The sequence below is a fragment of the Jaculus jaculus genome, chromosome 1 (assembly GCF_020740685.1).
Source record: "Jaculus jaculus isolate mJacJac1 chromosome 1, mJacJac1.mat.Y.cur, whole genome shotgun sequence".
In the NCBI taxonomy this organism is placed as follows: Eukaryota; Metazoa; Chordata; class Mammalia; order Rodentia; family Dipodidae; genus Jaculus; species Jaculus jaculus.
Genome location: NC_059102.1, coordinates 267,929,270 through 267,935,618, shown reverse-complemented (window position 1 = coordinate 267,935,618; position 6,349 = coordinate 267,929,270).

Genomic DNA, 6,349 nt, shown 5'->3' with positions numbered 1-6,349 from the left:
CACAGAAGCTGGATGAGACCCAAGGTTCTCAGTCACCCCTGACAGTATCTATTTCACTCCAAGCACGTTAGCTGTTGAATTTTTACACCAGTGTTCAGTTGCCTTTGAATTTGGGACACAGCTCTTCAAGACTAGCAGTTCATGACCATGTGTGGTATTTGGCATGACTGGCAGCTCGTAGAGGGTAGGGACAAATCTAAGACAGGATTATCCTCCTGTCGTACCTCGGCTTGGTGCTTAGTACAAGGAAACCATGCCATGAATGGTTGTTAATGTGCTGAATGGAGTAAGTCTCAACTCCATCTTATCCACAAAGTCATCTTTGTCCAATTTTATAACTTCTCTGGGCCTCCTTTATGTTCTCCAAGTACAAAAATAGAATAATGTTCACTCCATAGTTTTGGGTTGATCAGACATTTTTATCAAGCATGGATGGATGGATGGATGGATAAATGAAGACTCATGATGGTGAACTAGCAAGATAACAGCTAAGTTTTAAACTGAACTAGTTTTACTGTATGGTTAATAAACATAAATATTCATCACTGCCAAAAGCCACCACCCAATCACACACTAAATAAAGTGTCACAAGCTCAAACAACCAAGTCACTGTCATTTCTCCAACCCCAGTGATATCCTCAAGGCCCTCTCTAGGTACGTTTTACCACATACTAATCCCCAAGAAGAAAAGAAGAGGAGAGAAAGAGGACTAGAAGAAAGGAGAAGGTAGAGTTGAGAAAAGTTAGCATGCACACAGAGAGAAAAGACTTAAAGCTAAGCCCTCCTGTGCGACACTAGCAAATACTGTCATTTCACCTTAACCCTTCCCTCAGCCTCCCCTGGGGCAGCCAATAGCCTGAGGTTTTGCTGTGCAGAGCATGGTGCAACCAGAGCTCCACCTCGGTCCCTATCACTTAGCATTTCACTTCATCTGTCGTCTCAGAAGTGCTGGGCTCAAAGGCACACTGCAGAAAGAGCCCACACTAAGGCCTATGTGGAGGTCACACGCCCTCTCCACGCATCTTTCCCTTGGGCGAGGAGGCCCAACCCACCCTAAAAACCCGATCCAGTTTTTTCGGGGGAGGGGTTCTTTGTACCCTCAGAGACTCCAGCCCCTCCCGTGCCCCTGTATTTGCGAGTCATCTTCCCGCATCCTGACACACAGCTGCGAGAGATGAAGACAGCACTGTGGATAGATGAAACTTTGGATAAGATTACATGGTTTTGAATATCTTGATGACATATTTGTCTGAAAAGTCTTTTAGAGGACGGCCTAATATAAATGCACGGAAATGTTTCTAATGACTAGCATTTGTCTACAGACTTGTTGGAGAAATTAGCTTTCATGTGTCTCGGGACGTCATTTGCATTTGTATGTGGGGACCAACTTTTGAATAATCATTTCTTCCAGCCCAGAAGAGTTAACCATTTACTCTGAATGCCTGCTGCTTTCCTTCCCAGGCGATCTAACTGGCTCCATGCTGTCCACATATGGTTAATGGTGTTCTAGGCATATATCTCACCATCCCAGCTCTGCTGGAACCTTCTAGGCAGTCCTCAGATGTCTCTGCCCTGTCGAATACTTACTTGGTCCTACACTGCCCTGGTTTCATCTGTCATGCTGGTATTACCACCTCTCCTACCATGGCTGATCTCAGCTCTTTCTACAAGTATCAGCCTCCAGCCTCCATAGGTTGAGGTGGAAAGGCTGTCCAGTTAAAACTATACTACATGGAGAATTCTCTCCATAAGGAAATATATTCCATTAAAAACACATGGAAAGCAGATAGTGTCCAGAGGGAGAATAATTCCCATTCCCGGTGAGATTTCTGAAAGACTGAAGTCCAGGGAAATTTTATATTACACAGAAGGAGAAAGTCCCAATAAAGCTTCCAGCTCTGTGATGTCCAGGAAGGCAACTCATCTCTCAAGGCACTTGGTTCTCATCTGCAATTTGTGAGGAGGGAGGTGATTTCTCTATTCACCCAGGGTTTGGAAGGTGAGAGTTAAGCATGTGCGTAAATGAAGCACAGGGGCTTGGCACTTGGCACATTAGGAGACATGCTACAAGCATCATCACCAGACATGCTAGAATCACCCACTGTGTCTTAGCAACCCATCTAGCCTCCTGAAAGTACATTTGCAAATAGCAAAGACTGCTGGGCTGCCTTCAGGGCCTGATTCATTTAGAAGGTTTGTGAAATGCACATTTGTTGTGGGGCAGCTGGATAGCCTGGGACTTGCTCACTTGTGAGCTCTGCAACTCCAGTAGATTTCTGGGCCTCTTTCTTCTCAAGGTGGTATGTCTGTGTTAGATGATCCAATACTGTTCTGCTCTGGAAGGAGAGGGTTCAAGGTCAGAGGAGACTCACAGCTTGACACTGGTCTAGGCCACAGAACCATACATGGTATAGGCATGTGGTGAATATCCAGGCATTACAGTTACCTTAGTGTTTCTGGAACAAAACACTCAACCACAACCAGCTGCTGGGAGGAAAGGACTTATTTTGGTTTACATTCTCAAGGGGAAGCTCCATAACAGCAGAGGAACCGTGGCATGAGCAGAGGCTGGACATCGCTGCTTACACAGCAGGTGGAGATGAGTAGCAGGAGTGTGAGCCAAGCTCTGACAAGGGGAAGGTGGGCTGTAACGTACCAAATCCATCCCCAACAACACACCTCCTCAGCAAGGGTCCACTTGCCAAATGTCCATCAGCTGAGGACCAAACATTCAAAGCACATGAGTTTATGGGGGACATTTGATTTAAACACATCAGAAAATGACCCAAGGACTCATGACAGGACTATGCTGCTCCCAGAATGAAGCCCAGGAATACACACTCTGTCTTCAAAGATGCAAGTGTCAACAAAAAAGGAGAGAAAGATGAGTATTAATAGCAACAAGAATTACACAGTTTTGAAGTCCTGCACCCTGGTGGAACATTTTGCCAAGTGCTACACAGACCCACTACTGCCAGCTTTTAATTCCCATCCCCACAGGAACTTGTTTGTGGAATGTGTAGAGGATATTGGGAAGCCACTTGGTTCAAAAGTCTAGGCATCTCCATCTGTTACTTCTTTTCTTCTCATCCCTATCAATTCACAGCCTGGGTAGCTCAATTTAGACATCACTTCCTAAAAGTCTCCCCCAACACCCAGACTTGGAAAGGCCATCCCATGTGTTGCAGATTTCAGCCTTTTAGAATCTCTGAGACCTAGAGGATGGGAGGTGATGATCAGTATAAGGGGTAGAAGATGGGAGAAGGTGATGAGCTGACAAGAAATTAAAAGTGGATAAAGCACTTTTCATGTAAGTGGGAGAACTGGAGCTGGGATTTCCAGCATTCATGTCAATGCTGGATGAATATGGCTACCTCCATAATTCCAACTCCTGGGAGGGGGAGACAGGATCATTGGGGCAGGGTGGCTAGCTAGACTAGCAAAAATCAAATTGACATCATCTGGGCCCAAGCAAAGGAGATTAAGAAAGATACCTGATGCCAACCTCTGGCTTCTTTTATAAATATATATATTTTTTTAATTTTTATTTATTTATTTGAGAGAGACAGAGAGAGAAATAGGCAGAGAAAGAGAGAGAGAGAGAGAATGGGTGCACCAGGGCCTCCAGCCACTGCAAACGAACTCCAGACGCATGTGCCCCTTATGCATCTGGCTAACGTGGGTCCTGGGTAATCAAGCCTCAAACTGGGGTCCTTAGGCTTCACAAGCAAGCGCTTAACCACTAAGCCATCTCTCCAGCCCATCTCTGTCTTCTTTAACACATGTGAGCACATGCACACATGTGCCACAAATACAAACAGACACAAAAATTGGAAATAGCAGACTGGAAGAAAAGTAAAAGAATTTCAGGGCTGGGGAGATAGCTCAGTGGATGGACTCACAAGGCAAGTGTGATTACCTGAGTTCAGATCCCCAGCACCTGTGTTGAAACAGGCACAGTAGCAGTGTGAGCAGCTGTAAGTGTGCCCTACACTTAGGTGGGAGGAGGAGACAGGAGAATCCTAGGAAGCTTGCCAGCTAGATAACCTGGTAAAAACAATAGTGAACAGCAAGAGAACTTGTCTCAAACAAGGTAGAAGGTGATGACCTGAAGTCCAATATTGGAGGTTGTCCTCTGACCTACACACACACACACACACACACACACACACACACACACACAGCGTGGCATGTGCACACCTGCACTCAAACACATGAGCGCATGCACATACACAGCAAAAAAAAGAAAAAAAAATGAAAAGAAGTCCAGTTAAGCTGAGCTTTTCCCACGTTCATCACTTTGATTTGTACTTTAATTTGCTGTCACAGAACTATTTTTTGGAGGGAAGTGGCTGCTTGGGTGCTATATCCAGCTCGTATCATCTTGGGTATGATGCAACTTGGCACAGGTCCCAGGGCATCCTGTATTCACTTCTGCTACAGGACAAGTGACTCCATGCTGTGATCACAGGTTTGCTTGTCTACTTGTAGGTCAGGGACTGGAATTCAGGGTAAGGTCAACCATAAACCAAGTATGCCATGAATGTTTGTCACTTAGGTTAACTTGTTGCTATAGAATGGTACCCCAATTTTCTGCATTAATACATAATCTCTTCTCTCTCTCTCTCTCTCTCTCTCTCTCTCTCTCTCTCTCTCTCTATCTCTCTCTCTATCTCCCTCTCTGTGTGTGTGTATTTGGCAAGAAGAGAGGGAGGATAATGACCCCATTTCTCGGAAATTATTTGACCTGTTTACATCTTCCTGTAGTGTTCCAAGGGAACAGTGAGCAAGTCAAACTTTCTGCCGCCATGTTAATGTCTCGGATGATGCTATCTGACATCTACATCTCCTGCCAGAGACAACGCCTGCTCCTGGAGAGTTCCAGGCTATGTCCCACCCTTTTTATGTCTGTTAAGGCAGGTTGGAAGCTTGAAGATTTTTTTTTTTCATTTTGCTTATCAATTAGTGTACCTTGAGAACATTTTTATGTACCTCTTGCCAAACCTGAAACTTGGTGCTGGAATTATTGGTGGTACTCTGAAAAGCAGAGCCTGGAGTGTCACTAGGAGCATACTGAGCCACTCCCAACAATTTATTTCCTAAGTGGCAAGAAAATTCCAGCCAGTCCTGAGGGTAGGAGAGCTCTGAGCACAAATTCTTCTGACCTCGCTTTTCACTGTTATTGTGAAAGAAACAAATGACCATGGTGACTTTGCCACTCTTTTAGTGGAGTTGGTTGTCAATCATTGCCAACAAGTCATTAAATGAACACACTCAAGAGTGTGGGAATGCAGAACACACACATATGTCATGGTACCTGGCTGAACGTTCTCCTCCCTCTTGACAACAGCCGCTCATTTTAAGCATTTACAAACTCTGAAAATTATGTTCCTGCTTTTGCAGATAAAAACATGGAAATAGGTACAAATATATTCAGCCATTCAACTCAAATAGTTTGTGAAGATTTTTATTCTAACAACCTGGAGCATATGTTGATGAATGAAGAGGATACATGGATAAAACTGGCTCTGAGTGTTGACCATCTAAGTCTACGTATATGAAGGATGTCTAAGAAGAAAAGTGCAGCTAGTACTTCTCGTCCTCTGTCCCGGGACTTAGGGCTGGAGCCTTTTGAGGACTGTGGGCAGACAGGCTCTGCACATAGGTAGGTAGCACTGCTCGTGACAAAGGGATGAGGTCTGTAGGGTTAGCCCAATCTTCACACTGTCAGGAAGCTTCTGGAGCACTCACAGGTTGGGATACATGTTAACAATATCAAGGACTAGAGGCATGTCAACTGTTTGTCTGTTTTCATTCAATTTTGTATCATGTATCATTTATTTTCTCCTCTTCCCAGATGCATTTCCTCCCTTTCTCTTTTAGCATTATGCTTTTGGTGGTGGCTGGATAGCTACAGCTTGAATATATCTCCTGAAACATATGTGCTGGAAAATCAGCACCCTATGCAATAGTATTGAGAGCTATCGGGACCTTTGGGATGGAGTGAGGTCACAGAGGCCTCCCTCCATGATTGCATTAATAAAGTCTTTCTTTCTGGATTAATTTATTTCACATGGGTTGAGAGAGCTTCTCCCCTCTTGGCACTGGATGAGTGACCATGCGGCCAGTCATTCTTCAGCAGCGAGGCAATCCCCGTGACCCATCTCTTCCACACACACTCACTTGCACTTTTGCTTTTCTATGAGGTAACATGTAGTACAAGGCTCTGGCCAGGTCCAGGGGTAGCCACTTGAACCTGGACTTCCAGCCTCCAGGATCAGCAGTTCAAGTCAACATCTCTCTTTTTAGAAGGACCAGCTTGTGTTGTTCTGTGGCTTAAAAATAGACT